This window comes from Schistocerca americana, chromosome X, assembly GCF_021461395.2.
Source record: "Schistocerca americana isolate TAMUIC-IGC-003095 chromosome X, iqSchAmer2.1, whole genome shotgun sequence".
NCBI lineage: Eukaryota > Metazoa > Arthropoda > Insecta > Orthoptera > Acrididae > Schistocerca > Schistocerca americana.
This window is the reverse complement of record NC_060130.1, coordinates 683518656-683537305: the sequence shown is the minus strand read 5'-3', so window position 1 is coordinate 683537305 and position 18650 is coordinate 683518656. Positions and strand designations below refer to the sequence as shown.

Sequence of the window (18650 nt, the reverse complement as noted above, 5' to 3'; positions counted from 1 at the left end):
AAACCGTCGTAAATATGTATGAGCCGAATTTCCACCACGTCGATATTGCATATAATGTTCTCCACCAGCCCGCTGCCGTCTTGTAAGAGTGAGCTTTCGACGCAAGATAGCGACAAATAGTCGTTCTGACTGCGAAAGGGACTGTATACTGAGTGCAGAGGAGGAAAACGTGCTCATCTCAACGTGCCTTTCACCGCATACAGGCTTTAGCCGCACTCACAGCTGATCGTTGAACATCAGGAAGTTTCATCTCCTTAATTTCTTGCAGTTCGACACTTCATTAGTCTTTTATTTTAAAAAGGTCTGCGCTTGAATGTAACAAAAGACAGACACAGAAATAATGCACCTGTAAAATGAAGTGGCCGGGCGGTTCTGAGCGCTTCAGTCTGGAACCGCGTGACCGCTACTGTCGCAGGTTCGAATCCTGCCTCGGGCATGGGTGTGTGTGATATCCTTAGGCTAGTTCGGTTTAAGTAGTTTTAAGTTCCGAGGGGACTGATGGCCTCAGATGTTAAATCCCATAGTGCTCAGAGCCATTTGAACCATTTTTTTGTAAAATAAAGTTCGTTTTGACAGTGCACAGATGGCTCACTTCCTTCAATATGTATCGATACAATAGCCAAATGTGAAATACGCAGGGATAGATAATGGTATGAAATATATTAACGAGTGATAAGACATGACTTTAAATTGCTTCGCGAGGCGTGCGTGGATATTACGTTATGATATTTTACTGTCAAAATCGATTTGGAATTCTGTGCAGTATCAAAGTTAACTCGTCCCAAATGTTCATATAGAGGGCGGTGCAAAAATTCTGATATATTCTGAGAAGAATACTATGTCCGGAAAGCGTTATATTTAAACCACACTGTATTACGAAAGAAGTAGAAAGGACCGTTCTGCTAACGTAGATATGCCAACTAGACCCGTAAGTTTCATGGTTGGCGTTGCTCAAGCACAGATCCTCTGGCAGTCGTGCATTAGCCCGTCATGTTGGTCTTCTTTCACGTCTTGGAACTACCATGGTCCATCACCATCCATTCGCCTGACAACATGTGCTGGCCTTCTCCATTTCTCTTTAATTACAATTAGAATTACATTTTTCAGTCCAAATTATTCTCCGATTAATTTTTTTTCTTCAAGTAACTCTCAAAATGCTCTCTATCACTCGCTGAGAAACCCCAGGATTGGAATGCTTTTCAAGTCAAAAGTTTTTTAGACATGTTCTATTAACACTTAATTATTTTTCGTTTTCCCAGTTTAGGGATCTGAAAACTTCAATGGTTGCTGAGAGGATATGGAATCTCCTTTGGTGGCATCTCTTTCAAGCCCGAATTTCTCATCATCCTGAATGAAGACTGTGGAAGTTGTAGAACTGATGTATTTATTCTTCGGTATACTAAATGGTTCAAATAGCTCTAAGCACTATGGGTCTTAACATCTGAGGTCATAAGCCCTCTAGACTTGGAACTATTTAAACCTAACTAACCTAAGGACATCACATGCATCCATGCCCGAGGCAGGATTCGAACCTGCGACCGTAGCAACAGCGCGGTTCCGGACCGAAGAGCCTAGAATCGCTAGGCCATACTGGCCGGTTCAGTATACTAACCTATGCTGAATCAATGCCTTGTTTCTCCACGACTGTTCGTGTAGATCTGACTGAAATTGAGTCAAATGCTTTCGCAGAAACTTTGAGTCCATAGAAAAGCGGCAATTCGTGATCACTGCTCCGGCCTCTAGCCTGGTTCACTATTTGCAAAGCGTCCTTTTTTCTGTATCCATTTCTCTTCTAAAGCAAGCTTGAGGCTTAGCCTGACTAAAATCCAATGTTTTTCTTTTCTTTTTTTCTATGCGGTTAGTGATCACTTCAGTTAATAACTTCTTCGTTAAGAAAGGAGGTAGACAGTTTTATAGCCAGGCGCCTTTCTCTCGTCTCTGTTTTAAGCTGTAAATAAATTATTACATTTTTACAGTAACTTCATGGTGTGTTTTGTTACTATTAAGTTGTTGTAGAAGTAGATACTACTACAATTCTTTTGCAGAGATTCTTGAATGAGTGAATTACACAGCAACCTAATGTTTCATTTAACAAATCAAAAATTATATGGCTGCCTGTTTAAAGAGTTGAACGGGTCATTCCTCCATACCCCGTCAGTCCAAAATTGTTTCGAGATAATAAACAGAAAAAAGTTAAGATGGCAGTTTTAATGCTCCAGGTGTTCTACATAGTCTCTCCCCACTTGAGTACACTGCATAGGACGCTCATACAATCATGTGAAACTATCAGAAAAGAGATTTGGGATGTTGTTCAACTCCCTTGTTTCGTTGGCTTGAATGTCGGTTATGTCTTCACTGAATTTCAGTACGGTACTGTGTCATTGTAGAAGGTTCGTAGTGGTAATATCAAGTCTCGTCACTAGTGATGATTTATCACAGAAAAGAATTTACGCATTTTGCATTTTAATCAATTCGAGGCAGACGTCTACGCGTCGTTGTTTTTGTTCGAGAGCCAAGGTGGGTGGGAGAAGCTTTGTACACAGTTTTCCCTTCTTCAAAACATTCTGCAGAATGTCTTCAACACTTAACTTAGATATGTTACTCTATTGCGATTTGTGACACAACAACTTTGACACAATACCGCTACACGTCCACTACTTAACACTGCCTATGCTCGCAAGTGACTGGTCGAATACGTATTTTCTGTTATCCAGTCGTTAGTTCAAGCTGCCACCGTAGTTACTGAACTGATGTCACTTACATTCCAGGAATAAAATCAGCTTTCGAACTTTTTGGACTGACACTGTACACCTTTCTCATAACACTTCGGAGTCTCATTACTGTCTTTATTATTAACTATCTGTGTTTGTGATTTTTTCTTGAGCTGCCCAAACATTTAAAGAAGTATTTGTTTGATTATATAACATTCTCTCTGTTGTTAATTACTACGCTCCCTGCCATCTTCAGTGATTATTTGTGGGGTCTACTCAACACAAGGTTATGTTTTATTTTCTTACTACTCCACTTATTTTCTATTGTTTCTCTTGTGAAATTTTTATTGTATTTTCTCACATGCTGTCAGACACACATTTCAACTGTTTTATTTAATGCAGGGTATTATATCATTAGTCTATTGATGTTTAGTCGAAACTTCCGCCGTCTCTTCAATAGCTATCTTGTTCCATATGGGTCACCTCCATATCTGCTTTCTAGTTGTCTCTTCTGGAAGCATGTGTTAAGTAACGACAAACAGATTGCTCATCACGGTGAATTTCACCAACGTATGACCTCTGTACTTTCTGGTATCACGCCTTTAATTTCCCATTTTCGAGCCATCCTTTAGTTTTTGTGCGACATTGGCATTAAAATCCACGACTATCATCTTTCAGTGAGATTTGCCGTCATTCAGCAGTTTCTGCTATCTTTTGTAGACGTCTCCTCCTCATCAGAATGTGACAACGTTGGTGAAATGACTAGAATGACTTCCATGCAACATCTTTTTATTTTAAAACCAAGTGTTCCTTTACAGTCTGAGATTCGTTCAGTGACTGTAATATTGTTTTTAATTTTGTTATTTATAGTAAAGCCTCCAACCGAATTTCCTCCCTGTTATATTCCTCAGTAGAAAAATAAATAATATTTTTAATTCTGCTTCGTATTCTTCTTTTTGCCACACATATCTTTCCCCGGCAACAAACGTAACACAATTCAAAAATGAACGACTTGAGATAAATCGACTTAAAGAATTCTATAAAACTTATATTGATGTACTATGAGAGTTTCCAATAAATTCCATTATAGTCGTTACAACAGTGATATGCACATTTAGTTCTGTTTTCATCGAATGCGAAGTGTTATCACGTAATTTTTCATTAATTCTTTGAGTTGTGTCACTTTTCTTCCGTTTCTAATATCTTTTTTTGTTTTTGTTATGACCCTTCACGTAATACATTCACCACTTTTCTATCCCAAATAATACATGTCATGTATTGTCATTTAGGTTTTGGGCTGATTTCCTAAATCGAATAACGTGTAAAGGACACGGCCTATTTCCTTACACAATCTTGCTCCATCTCTAATGACAATTTCTTTGACAAGACATTAATCTTTCCCTCTTCCTTTACAGTGACTGAATGAATTTAGCGAGCACCATAGAAAATATTTCTCTCTTTGATGTTTCCACTACTTCCTTAATCGCCGGCCGAAGTGGCCGTGCGGTTAAAGGCGCTGCAGTCTGGAACCGCAAGACCGCTACGGTCGCAGGTTCGAATCCTGCCTCGGGCATGGATGTTTGTGATGTCCTTAGGTTAGTTAGGTTTAACTAGTTCTAAGTTCTAGGGGACTAATGACCTCAGCAGTTGAGTCTCATAGTGCTCAGAGCCATTTGAACCATTTGAGCCACTTCCTTAATCTGAAAAGAAAAGAAGAGGGATGGAACTACTCTTGAGCCATGTTTTTTATGTAATTGTTATTTAAATACTCACTTCTGTTAGAGGGCGATTCAGCGTTTGATTAAAATAGTTAAATATGTAAAGATCTTGAGACTTCTAAAATCGATTATATTGTGGGCAGCTGGTAACACTCCCTGGGCGAGGGATCTGGATACAGATAACATTGAAGAGGAAATGATATGAAGAAAGGATGTGGGATGGGTATTGGGAAAGGTCAAGTGACGTGATATAGGTGATAGGAGAAGGGTAGGACTGCTGTTATGCTGTGGGGTGGAACCGTAATTTGGAAAAGGAATAGGTAGAGTTGACTATAGTTGGTAGAATGGCTAGATCTTAGGACTGATTCCATAGTCAGAGAGATAAGGAGGTTAAAATTACACTTAGAAAGGACATGGATTGTGAGGAGATATGGGAGGGGATTCGATATTTTTCGGGAGACATAGGTGTAGTGAAGGTATTCAGGGTGTTTGTGGAGATGTGGAAATTTTGTATGAGAAGGGGTTGGAGGGTGTAAATAGATGCAGAAAGCGATATGATGTGGATGATGTTCAAGGGCTTATAGAGAACAGTAAAACTTCGGAGAGACGGAAATTCATGCACCATTTGCAAAGGTGAGTATGGAACAGATGAATGTATTGTATGTCTACGTAATAGTCGAGGAGCGGTTATTAGTTTTAATCTTTCTTTTGGATGGTTAGTAACTGGGGGTGCAAGGTCAGCTTCTGGTCTCTAATTACTTCGAGGTATTTTAACGATTTAGTTTTTAACAAGGAATTGTAAACCCGCAAACTAGAAATGTTACTGGGACGTGTGTGTGAGCCTTTCCGTTGTCATATCCGCCCGTAAAGCGACTGCCCGTTCCTCTTTGTTGCTCGTGCACCAGTTATGAATATTTCGCCAGCATTTGCTGTTAACTTCATCTACAAGAACCGAATCCGGTTTCGGAAATATATTTTCGGGTAGTGCACAATAAAGCGCCATCTGGTATTGTTTTGGTTTGTTTGCATGTGGCGCGCACACAGCGCGACTTTGCGCAGCCCTGCGCTGCGGCCTGAAACACACACACACATAGCCAGACAACTTCTGCCTCTGCCTTTGTCGTCCGTCCTTTCCTCCCGCCGCCGTCGCTTCCATAGATTTTTCGCTATTCCTGTTTTAAGAGGCTTAATGAGCTTCGCGGAGAGTATTGCATTGTTCTCACGAAAACGGCGTGCCACGTTTGAAGTTTACTATAACTTTAGAAATAACATATCTTTGCAAGGCTGAGAAGCAGCAATGGATTTTTGCAGCCAAGCAAAAAGTTAATTTTTACAGAAGATATCTAAACATTAAATGATCAGAGTGTTAAATGGACTGCCAAAGTAGGGAGTGGGTAGTCAGCTTAGCAAAATTTGTGATATGCCGTGTTTATGAGTCTTTTAGCAGATACGCTTCGCACTGTGCCGTCTGAGGACTCTTCATGGAGTGATGCGCAAAACAAGCATGTTCCTACTTGCCCCACTCTTTTCTAGTCTTCGCAGAAGCTCTACTGCCAATTATAAAGGTCTTAAAGCTATGCTACGGAGAGTGGCTTAACCAGGCTACTTCAAGAACGATATTTCTTACAAATTGGAGTACTCCGGCGACTACAAGGAAGACAGCATTACAGTCTCTTCAGTGTAACGTGCTCGGATAGCCTACTTGAAACAGGGAGGATTTCTGAGTCCATTCCTGGAATCTTCTGTCCAAGTTTAATGCAGGACATGTGCCGTTAGTGACTAGTGCCTTGTGCTCAGATCCACATACTACTGAAATCGTGACATAAAAGCACTGCGATTTCCCGCAGACGGATAGCGCTTCGTTCCAGCATGGTGCAGTACTGATTAAGTCCTTGACATATCGGTGGAATGGTCATTCCAGAGAAGAAGTGAGGCACATCGCCTCGCGTTTCATCTCTGGCTTTTTTAGCAGCTGTTCAACATCTCGGTTTCGATAGCTGCTGCATCAATTCGTTCATGCCATATTTACGGATAAGTCATGACGCATCACGGTGTTGCATTATTGTCTTGAATAATGAAACAGTTGAGTTAACAATACACTACTTTTGCGAAAACTGAAATACCAAGAATGATACTTCTCATTAAATTAACTTTACACCAAATATTCGATACATGTTTATATACAAATGGTCTGAATTTTGCCTCTATAGGCCGTTACCGGTAATCAAAGAGGGCTTATATACTTTCCTATGGAATCCCCTTTTTAGCGAGTCCATGAAGCTTCAACATCGTTTCTTAACAGAGAGAAGTCTTGAGACGCAAATCTAGTTTCAGCAGTACCACAAGGGAGTGTTACAGTCTTCACTATATATGTAAATGACCTAGTGAATCACGTCGGAAACTCCATTAGGCTTTATGCGGATACTGTAATTGTACATGTTACTGGCAAACTGTGATATCTGGCGCTATGGAATGTCTAGGCAATATATAGAATACCAAAAAGCGTTGGGCACTGAAATCCATCTTTTTTAATGCATTGTCTAGACATTTAATAGAATGCTGGTTACATTTAAGGCAAAGCAAAAGATAATTTAAATTTTTTCACAGTTGCAAGATTACCAGACATCATTGTTGTAACAATGTCAGTCCAGTTAGGTTGGAGTTCGGTTGTGTCTGTGTGTTATTTTCGTTAAAGTCGATACTGCACGTGATGACTGTGAAAATGTTGCAGTTGACGATGGCGCAAATGCAATGAAACGAAAGTCTTATAGAGAGTTACAGATAACGAGGAAGATATTCGTCAAGAAAAGTGTTTTTGTAACGGACGATAGCTATAAGGAAATAATAAGGGACATGAATACGGCTAAGACTGGAAAAGAAACAACCAGCTGCAACTCAGCATTTTTCCGGGACTACATGAGGATTCATGAAGTGCACGTGCAAAAATAAATACCAGAACTTCAGGTGTTTGTGTGTGAAAAGGAAAGATATTTGCAATTCAAAATATCATTTCAATTCAGCTTGCTGTTGTAAATAGAGCATAAAAGAAGTATAGCTTCTAAATATATAAAACTGAAAGTTATTTTTAGTTGTTGTTTATTAAAAATTTGTAATAATTTCTGAAAAACTGTTACCAACCGTGCACAGACAGGGTGACGACTCCAGCGAGCGACCAAATGGTGTGTATTGCCCTGAAGATCCCATCGCGGGTTGAAACCGGTTGGCGGCAAAATAAATAATACTATTGTGACTGTCATTTGAATAATTGTTTTTAATTGTTTGTTTCATATCAGAATTCTTAAAAAATATTAAAACATATATACTTCAGAATAAGCCAGTTTCCAGACACACGTAATAATGACAATTTTCATTTAAGTTTCCCTAAATATATTAATTTCTAATTTGAATATGTTATTTCATTGTAATTTTGTATTTTTCTTGCGTCTGTTTCTCATTTTATATAACACTTAGTCATTTTATACATTATCTAGGAAAAGTATTAAAATTAAATTAAACACCTTGCTAAAAAGTTGTAGACATTCTACTCATTGACTAGGCATTCTACACAATGCCTTCCGCTCGTTGTTATTCGATTACGCGATTGCTGAGCAGTCACAGTAGTCAGCCCTATCGATTCAATATCTGGGACTTCGCGTATGGGTTTATTTAAAGTCGAACGATGACATAAAACTAATAATAGGAAAGGTAGATGCCAGACAGATTCATTGGAAGCATCCTCAGAAAGCATAGACCACGCACGAAGTACGTAGTTCGCAACACTTCTGTTCTACCGACGTTTTAGATTTACTCCTTAGTCTATGGTCCTTATCAGTCTATGGTCCTATGCCTACAGGAAACGCACCGAGGCCCAAACAGCAATAGACCTAAAATTGCGGGCATGAAACTGGCAATCGAACGGCCTGACGATCAATACGGAAGTGCAATTTTCATACGAGAGGGAGTAGCCTACGACGGGTTTCAACTTTCAGACAAAAACAACATTGAACTTCTCAGAGTTGAGACTAATCATATGACAATAACATCAATATATAAGCCTCCAAATACGCCATTCGAATATGACCTGCCGCGCAATATTCCCCTTCCCACGGGCAGTATTGTAATGGGTGACTTCAATAGTCACCATACACGCTGGGAATACAATGAATCTAATGAAGACGGACTCAAGGTGGAGACATGGGCAGATGCTGAATCACTCTGTCTCATACACGACGCCAAACTCCCCCCATCTTTTAACAGCGGCAGGTGGCAAAGGGGATACAACCCTGACCTCGTCTTCGTCAGCCAGAACTTGGTAACTGAGTGCGTGAAAGATGTCCTGGGTCCTATTCCACACTCCCAACATAGACCCATCAAACTCACAGTTACTTCAGCAGTGGTGCCAGTGCGGATTCCATTTCGACGAAGATTTAATTTCAAGAGGGCAAACTGGGAAGGTTTCGCAATTGGAATCGACGAAAAGCTGCAAACTCTAGAACCAACACCCAGCAACTACGATAAGTTCATAGAAATCGTCCAGAATGTATCAAGAAAGTCTATCCCTAGGGGCTGCAGAACGGAGTTTGTACCGGGCCTAACGAAAGACAGCCGGCAACTATACGATGCATATAAGGAAAAGTATGAGGAGAACCCATTCTCTGAAGAAACTCTTGAACTTGCAAATGCACTTACCGACCAGCTAATCGAGAAGCGCCGAGAAGAATGGCAACATCTGATTGAAAGTGTAGACATGAAACATTCTAGCCGGATTGCCTGGAAGACAATTAAGAAGCTAAATAATGACCCTAAGCAGCAAACGGAAGTACCAAGAGTAACAGCCAACCAGATAGCCCACCAACTCGTTCTTAATGGGAAAATGAAGACTCCAGCAAAAACCATCCCAATAAGAAGTGGCGAAAGTGACACGAACTACTACAGCCGTCCATTTACCATCGAAGAGCTAGAGTCCGCACTTAAATCTCTGAAACCTGGCAAAGCAGCAGGGCTAGACGACCTTACGAATGAACAGATCCTTAAATTTGGCGAGTACACGAAAAACTGGTTGCTCCTACTTTTCAATACCTGTATCCGGCTAAACAACATCCCGAAAATCTGGAGAAAGGGCAAGGTCATAGCCATTCCAAAACCCGGCAAACCATTGGACGAGCCAAAAAATTTCAGACCGGTAACATTACTTTGCTGCTTGTACAAGGTGTTCGAGCGCATGCTGGTGAATCGACTTGTGCCTAATATTGATCATCAGATAATTCCGGAACAGGCGGGGTTTCGCCCTGGGAAAACTTGCACTGGACAGGTCTTGAATCTTACCCAGTTTGTAGAGCATGGGTACGAGAACCGTCTAATTACTGGAGCCGTACTTGTCGACCTCTCATCCGCATTCGACACTGTAAATCACAAACTGCTGCTCACTAAAATATACGCTATGACTAATGATTTCGGGCTGATACAAATTATATCAACTCTTCTCAGCAACAGACGGTTCATCGTAAACCTAGGAGGGAAGCGAAGCCGATGGCGTATCCAGAAAAATGGACTACCCCAAGGCAGTGTCCTTGCACCCACTCTTTTCAACATACGTATATGTGAATGATCAACCAGTTGCACCAGGGACTAGGAGCTTTGCTTACGCGGATGATCTTGCAATAGCCGTGCAGGGTCGGAACTTTAACGACATAGAAATTAGCCTTACGAATGCCCTCAACGGTCTAACGCCATACTACGAAGCCAACTGCCTACGCCCGAATGCAGCAAAAACATTATCCTGCCTATTCCATCTTCGAAACCGAGACGCCAAACATACCCTAAACATCACGTGGAACAACCAACGGATTGCGTTCAGCAGCACTCCTTGTTATTTAGGCGTCACCCTTGATCGCACACTTACTTACAGACATAATGTAGACAAGGTCAGGGGCAAACTATCAACAAGAAACAACCTTCTGAGTAAGCTCATCTCCACAAAATGGGGTGCCGACCCACATACTTTACGTACGTCGGCACTTGCACTCTGCTACTCGGTTGCAGAATACGCTGCCCCAGTTTGGGAAAGATCAGCGCATGCGAAACGAGTGGATCCTCTGCTGAACAATGCCTGTCGCGTAATCACGGGATGCCTAAGATCCACCCCGGTTAGCCAACTTTATTTGCTTAGTGGCATAGCTCCACCCAACATCAGACGAGCTATAGCAAGCGAAGCAGAGCGCCTCAAGCAGCTGCGCGACCAGCGCCATCCTCTCTTCGGACAAAACCCTCCACACACACGTCTAAAATCAAGACGAAGTTTCCTCACCTCAGTTCAACCGATCGAAACCTCAAAACAAAAGGCCAGATTGTCAAAATGGAAAGTAACACTGCCTACGGGAGACCAGGCACCTCTAATCTCACCCAACGAACAATTGGCCTCTGGAAATGAACTAAAATGGCCATTATGGAGAACCCTCAACCGCCTACGAACTGGAGTGGGCAGATGCAACGTAAACATGTGTAAATGTGGATACCGAGACGGGACGGACACGTGCCAGTGCGGACAGACCCAAACAATGGACCACCTCCTGTAATGCAGCAACATGGGGGAAGTGTGCAGGAAAGAAGATCTGGCAAACGCTACGGCAGTGGCAGTTAAATGCGCTGAATTTTGGCGGGACGTGATATGATATATATACTATGTTTGTCTTTTTATTGTAATGTGACTCCCCATTTTGGGTTTGTTTTACTTATACATATGTGTATTGTATTTGTATTTGTGTGTATATGTAATATGTGGGTTGTCTATGGCTTGGACACGATTAAATAAAATAAATAAATCAGCTAGGGCTGATAGAGGAAAATAGGGGAGATCCCTACACGAGCAACGCGTATCGTCGCAGGTTCGATCAGTAAGTGTTCACGGAGATATTCAGTCAACTTCAATAGCAGACGCTGCTAGACAGGCTATTTGCATCACGGTGTGGTTTACAGTTAATATTCGAAGAGCATACTGTCCTAGAAGAGACAAGCAACATACTGCTTCTCCATACATACACTGATGAGAGAAAACGTTTTGATCACCGTCCACCACCGGATTGAATGTCGCATTGTGGGCAAGTAACTGCTGTAAGGAAAATATGTACACGCAGTAGAGACGAATGGGGGTCATCGTAGCGACGTTTCGGACCGCAAATCGGGAAATGCATTGACATTAACGTCTTTGACAAACGGCAGTTTGTTACGGCCTGGCGCCTAGGAACGAGCATCTAAGTGAGGGCAACTCTGGTCGGCTGTTAGCGTGCTACTATCGTGTGCATCTCTCGTAAGTGCTTGAGGAACCATGAAATTACGAGTAAGCGACAAGGAGTTATACGTACTTTACACGACGATTCATCATGAACGAAACAGGTCTAGCGGCTGCCATCTGGCAGTAGAACGAATGAGACAAAGAGAATTAGCAGACACATTATCGGTGAGCGGAGGCAGATAGCAGGCCATCTATCGGTAGAACTGGGGGAACCAAGGGAATTAGCAGACTCATCATCGGTGCGCGGAAATAGACCAGTTTTAAACTGCCATGAAACAGCGCATGCGCACTAGATGGTAACAACGCGCGCATGCGCGGAAGGGGGTACTCAGGATGTGGTTTCTGATTGTTATTGTTTACCTTTGCTTTTGACAAGTATGGCCAGTAGCCTGTCTTCATGCTCACTTATTGGAGTTTTTTCGCATTTTTCAGTAAGAAAATATTTAAAAATGGAGTAATAAAACAAATGCATTATTTGCAGGCAGATTTCCTTTTTTATGTATTGGTTTTGCGTAAAGTGCTCTTCGCACTGATTGATTCATATCTTAGGAATGGAATGGAACAAACAAGGCTTGAGCATGCTAATCCAGGCATCTAGCGAGGAGAGGTGTCTGTATGATCCTCACGACCCGCTGCATCATAATAACGTACTTGGGCACTCATTTGTTTCTCGTTACACTTTACACATGTGATTTTCGATTTGTGTATGTAGCTCCTTTATTGATGTAAATTCACGTTTGATTTGATAGCGTTTTTTATTTTATTACAGCATTCCAGAAAGGAGAAGCTAGGAATAGTCGGCGAAAGAATCAGATCACTAAATATATACACAAAGAAGATCTTTTCGAGAAACTCTATTGAGATAGTTAATTCTTTCTCCATACTCCTGACAATGTGAAACTGCTTCCTTCATTACTGTTTCACTTGAGCGAATCCATTCCTATATCATAGACAACAGCTTGTCAAAAGTAGCCACGTCCATTCTAAGTTCCGAAATTCGTGCGGATCTTCAGGCCTCAGCTCCTTCATTAAATGTGGACGTATGTCCTTACCTTCGTCCCTTCTTCCTAGCCGGTGTCGAACCTAACTGCATCCCCCTTTTCGTCGCCGTCGTCGATCTGCCCTTCTCCATTGTCCACTGTCAGGGCAATAACTGCAAAAATAACTGTGTCCACCATGTGCAAAATACTGCATAAAAGTATATTTAGTAAACAAATGTTTGCGTAGGCAACTGTCATGACATAAAGCGGATAGATGATCCCATAGTTCAATACAGTAATTACATAACTGCTTGAGAGCTCCACAGGAGAACAACAATTACTTAATAAATGGGAGTAAAGATTTCCAAGAAACTTTTAATATGAATGATCAACGACTGTACCAAAAATCAGACCTCCCCATTAGAGTTTTCGCACCATGATTATCCTGCGCGTATCGTGGAATCAGGCGAAGTGAACAAGTGACCAGTTCCAAACACGTACACTTGGGGTGCTGATGCAGAGGTGTACTCCTGAGGTGCATCGTGTAATACGGCCTTGAGACGTCCACGCCTCGTCACAGAATAGTGACATTTTGAGGCTTGCCCACCCTGAAAAGCAGGACAGGTTGGGATCTATGGCAGATCAGACGACTGAGAACGATCCTGGCTCAGGCACAAGTGTTTCAGAGCAGATCGTTCAGCGCACAATGTAGAACATGCGGCTCTTCAGCAGACGACCCGTTATTGTTACCATGTTGACCCAACGACATAGTCAATTACGACTGAAGTGGGCACGGGACCATCAACGTCAGACCGTGGATCAATGGATACGTGTCGCCTGGTCGGACGAATCACTTTTCGTGTTATACAGGTCGATAGTAATGTCCGGGTACGCCTCATCCAGGCGAACGGATGCTCCAAACATGCACCGCACCATGAACACAGGGCAGTGTTGGCAGTATTTTGCTGGAGGGAGATTAACCTGTGCGTTGATGGAACCTATGGTAGTAATGACAGGCACTATGACAGCTGTGGACTACGTGAACGTTATTATGGACCTCTTGCATCGGTTCGTGCTTGATGTCTTCCACCACGGTAATGGCATCTTCCAGCACGACAACCGTCTGTGTGACAAGGCCAGAATTGTGCTATAATGGTTTGACGACCATGATAGTGAAATCACGTTGATGTCTTGGCCATTAAATTCGTCTGCTCTGAGGCCAATACAGCACATTTGGGACGCTATCGGAAACTGCGTGACCTGTGCATCAATACCTGGTACCACATGACTCAGGAAAGCTAGCAAGTACATGTTGTATACATGTCGCACGGAATTGCTGCTGTATTGGGTTCCATAGGTGGAGCAACACGCTATTAATTTGGTAGTCATAATGGTTTGGTTTACCACTGTACATCTCAGGAGAAGACCTTGAAGGTAAAATGACTGAGAATCGAACTCATGTGGAGGCTTACCAACAGCGTTCCTGTCACGCAACATTCGCGCCTGGAACAGGAAAGTTGGGGGAAGGGGAGAGGGAGGTGGCAGTGGTACATGAAGAACCCTCCGCTACACAATGGAAGATGGCTTTTGGAGTGCACATGTAGTTTTACATGTAGATGTAGAACTATGGTTGCTGGAATACCATGACTTCGATGGATGATATGTTAGGCGAACGTTTAGCCCAGCGAAACAGTGACACTTTTTCTTCAAAAGGCTTGCATATTGCTCGGCACATGTACGCGAGAACTGCTCCGCTGAAACATGTCGGGCACTACTCTGAGCTCTATATCCTCCCCGATGTAGAGTTTCTGTTCAAATGGCCCTCAGAGGAATCGATATGGCATGCTGTGTTTCATAACATTCAAAATTATTCACTCATCGTTTTTGCGCTATCTCGGTCAGTAATTCTGGCTGCAAGATACCGTTCATCGCTCTAGCGACCCTATAACATGTTGAGAGCACAACAATTTGCCACTCATCTTGCCGGTGATGGCGTTACGTGTTCGTTGCAGTCACCAAACATTGTCGTTTCTGGACAGTTGCAACAGACACGCTGATATTTGGACCACCAGTATAGTCCGGAGAAGACTGTGTTCAACCGTCAATGCAAACAGTTCCACTCATCTTGATATTCTCCAGGATGAAGCTAACGCTGTGGACTAAGTTTTACGGTTGGTTACGGCCGCGCTGACAACATAGTGGTCATGCCGTGATACGATTACCCTGAGCGGTACAGTATTCTCTCGTCGCTGCGGCTGCGTGTGGCATTCTTCTCTCCACTGTGTCCACAACTCTATCCCTGTACTAGACGAAATGTCGGTTTACTAGTAACCCTACTTTCGAAGAACGATCGTTATAGCGTAGCTGAACCGAGTTAAACGCTAATACAGCGCTCTTTGATATCGAAGAGCTGTACAGGGACTCTCTGGTTTACTTCTTTTGTTGGCTATTCGCATACTGAGATTGGCGAAACACTGACCTTTCCAGTCACAGATGAGAGAAGGCTTTTGGGCCTACATACATGCAACCCTGAGCGGGCTTAACCGTTTATTTCTGATACACACTTATACACATCCTCTATGCTGGGATTCATTTCGGCAGCTCTTTCTGGGTGCTGCAATTTTCACAAACGGGGTAAAGGTATCACTTGTCTCTATTGTAACCGGCCACCAGGAATAACATTCGTACTCCTTTTCCCATCATCGGCCAAATCGTGTTTAAGACCTTTCCAGTTCCCTCGCACGTGCAGAGCTGTCAGCAACGCGTGTATTTCATTCTCTTCCTCTTCGAAAGTTTTCGTGAAATCGTTCATGAGTACTGGTTGTCGGTTAACAACAAGCACTGCGGTATTCTGTTGATTGTCGTGCGATCAGTAGCCGATCAAAAGACAAATAAACAACAATTTCCCGTCGTTTCTGGCTCTATAACTTCTGAACTGGTTGTTCGCTACTATCATCTCTTCTCCACACCCGGCAGAGAGATCGACGAATGGACTAAATTTTCGCTGTTTAAGCCGAGGCTCTTTTTGAGACTAATTCGAAGTATTATTCAGCCAGAGTTCTAATCCTCAAATAAGGAGAAACTTACTGCAGTACTTCTGGCAGGTAAATAAGAAAACACTCTAACCCTCTATTTTAAATCACCGCAACGCATTTGCTTTCTACGTCCCGTATAGCATGAATACACTGCGGCTCGGCTGCTGCGATATACCGTAGGAACCCGAACTCGGTTGATTATTCAGATGGGATGGGCCTGCTCGCAGAATTCCACGCTTTCGGCCAGCACGGGATTACAGACGTTTCATTTCGCAGGCTAAGCTTCCCTCGCGGGTGTCCTAGCTATTAATGCTATAAAGACATGTTTAATAACGGTGGAAAAAGCGCCAGTGTTAATTGCACGCGAAATTCGCCTCGGCAGCAGAAGCTGCTAACGCACACTTGCGTGGTGGCGTTCGACTCGGAGGGAACCAGTTCTTCCTTGTGGTGGAAGAAATTTTCACTGCCATTCTTCAGTTGCCATGGGGAGGAGAGGTGGTGGTGTGAAGTTCTTGATCGCTAGACTTTGCGGAGGGGTTTCGAATTTAATACACAGTGTCGCGTGTAATGAGGGCATATGACACTGCCGATTGAGATCCGCGGGACAGTTTAAAGGTCGATTCACTCTTGATGCCACTTCAAAACATTCCACAATGTATTTGAAAAGGCAGCACTCATATCAACCGTCGACAGAATAAATCGGCTCGGTACTTCATCACCAGGGATTCTCTGGAAGAAAGTTTTGACATTGTCGGGTCGGTAGCTTCGCGTGACTGTGTGATCTAGTCCAGCCTGTAATCTGTTAACATCTTAAGTTAACCTCTTATCGTCACGCTTACTCATGCTATAGTAATGGTTTTTGTAATTTTATGGTTTCTTTGCCTTTTTTTATTGCTCGCTTTGTTTTCGTAAGTTTGCGTGTGTTGGATCGCGAAGGAGACCAAATATCCGAAATCGAAATATTTTTTATGTTTACAACACAACAACTAACAACAAATCTAGACTAGACATAAATAAGAATTTTAATTAAATATCTTGTAAATATAATTCTCATGAAAATTTCTTCAACAAGAGGCAGGCGGTTACGTTGATGGAGTAAAATAGGCCGTTTGTGGCACCTTGGATTTTATTCCATGCACGGAAAAAATTACCTCGTAACTCAGAACAGGAAGGAAGGCAAGGTAGCGGTTAACTAACGTCGACACTGAGGTCATTACAGACGGAATATTATTACATTTGGGCAAAGACGCTCCAGGAAATATTATTTGGTGAAACTTCCGAACATCTAAGGCAGGACGGCACTCGGCGATTTTAATTCTATTCAGTTTTCGAGTCCAATTTCTTATCTAAAAATGTTTAGTCTCAACGAGTAAGATGTTAGGAAGTCGTTCATTTGAGAACATTTTTAATAGTAGCCTACATGTGTGGAGATTATGATGAAGAAAAAACATGCAGTCTACCAGTCCGTTAACTACTGCCAATTTGAGACGTGGTTAACGGCATGGAGCCAGCCAACAAAATGCTGTCTACATTATGGTCTTCAGAGATGAAGTACCGAGCGAGGTGGCGCAGTGGTTAGCACACTGGACTCGCATTCGGGAGGACGACGGTTCAATCCCGTCTCCTGCCATCCTGATTTAGGTTTTCCGTGATTTCCCTAAATCGCTTCAGGCAAATGCCGGGATGGTTCCTTTGAAAGGCCACGGCCGATTTCCTTCCCCATTCTTCCCTAATACGAGCTTGCGCTCCGTCTCTAATGACCTCGTTGTCGACGGGACGTTAAACACTAATATCCTCCTCAGAGATGAAGTAAAGAAACTTACTCGTACTCCTTTACATTAAGTTACTGACATTAGTCTTAAGAATGAAGCATTTTGGGGCCAGTCACCATTACGTATTTGATAATTAACACAGTACCTAAACTTTTTTTTAAAAAAAAGAAAGAAGAGCAGGTCATCTCGCACTATTATTGTATGAATGCTTTACGAAATATCTTGGTATTTACGTCAATAAGCAAGGTCCTCGATAGTGCTGGCCAAGGGGAAGCGCAGGAGATGAGGAAATAGTTGTCCATGACGAACCGGGAACATTTCAGCTCAGGAGACGCAGTGGTCGTTCCTGGAAGGAGGAGTTTGTTAAAGTTCACGAACCTGAGATTCCGCCTTCTGGGTGGGAACAGGTGAATGAACTCTGACTACAACAATAAAAAAAGTGTAACTTAATGAAATGCTTAAGATTTAAACAGTTCGAATTATGGTTTTTATATGTCTTGGTTTCTGGCCCCAGGTCATATAGTCATACAGAAAATGTAACGGACATTTGCTGGAAATCACCTGATGCAACAGTATTTTATATCCTGCGCTCGAATTGGCAAGCTACAAGTGTATAATGGTCCACCCGAAATAGACACCAAGGATATGTTCGCCGAATAATGGTGGAAAGAGGAGACTATCACAAGATCGATTGTATGATAGATTTCAACGTCAGAGAGGCGTTCCCTTCAAGGCGGAGAGCCTGATAGAGGTTTCTGTTACGAACTTGTTGCTCTTTAAGTCACCACACATCCAACATGCGTTGCCACAGTTCACATTCTGGATACAGCAGCCACCACTCAACGTATGTTAATCACGTCAGCAGCTGCTAGTAAGTTAATCTTCCGTGTTCCAGAGGTAAATCTCAAAGCTAAAGAGAATTAATGTAGCAAACCAAAGTAACTCACGGGAGTGGAAGTAATATGTCAACATCTATATCTAGATCTATATTCCACAAGTGACCTTACGGTGTGTGGCAAAGGGTCTTCAGGTACAACTATATTTCCCTTGTTTTTCTGTTCCATTCGCTAATGGTGCGCGGCGGAAAAATGAGTGTAGGTAAACCTTAGTGAATCTATAATTTCTCTGATTTTCTCGTCGTGG

General features: G+C 42.4%; 1 non-coding gene across 1 annotated transcript; it reads left to right on the top strand.

Annotated features, from left to right (window-relative positions):
* The first annotated feature begins 17292 nt into the window (after positions 1–17292).
* Trnaa-cgc lies at positions 17293–17365 on the top strand. The gene has a single exon. It is a non-coding gene; the product is annotated as a tRNA-Ala (tRNA).
* The last annotated feature ends 1285 nt before the right edge of the window (positions 17366–18650 follow it).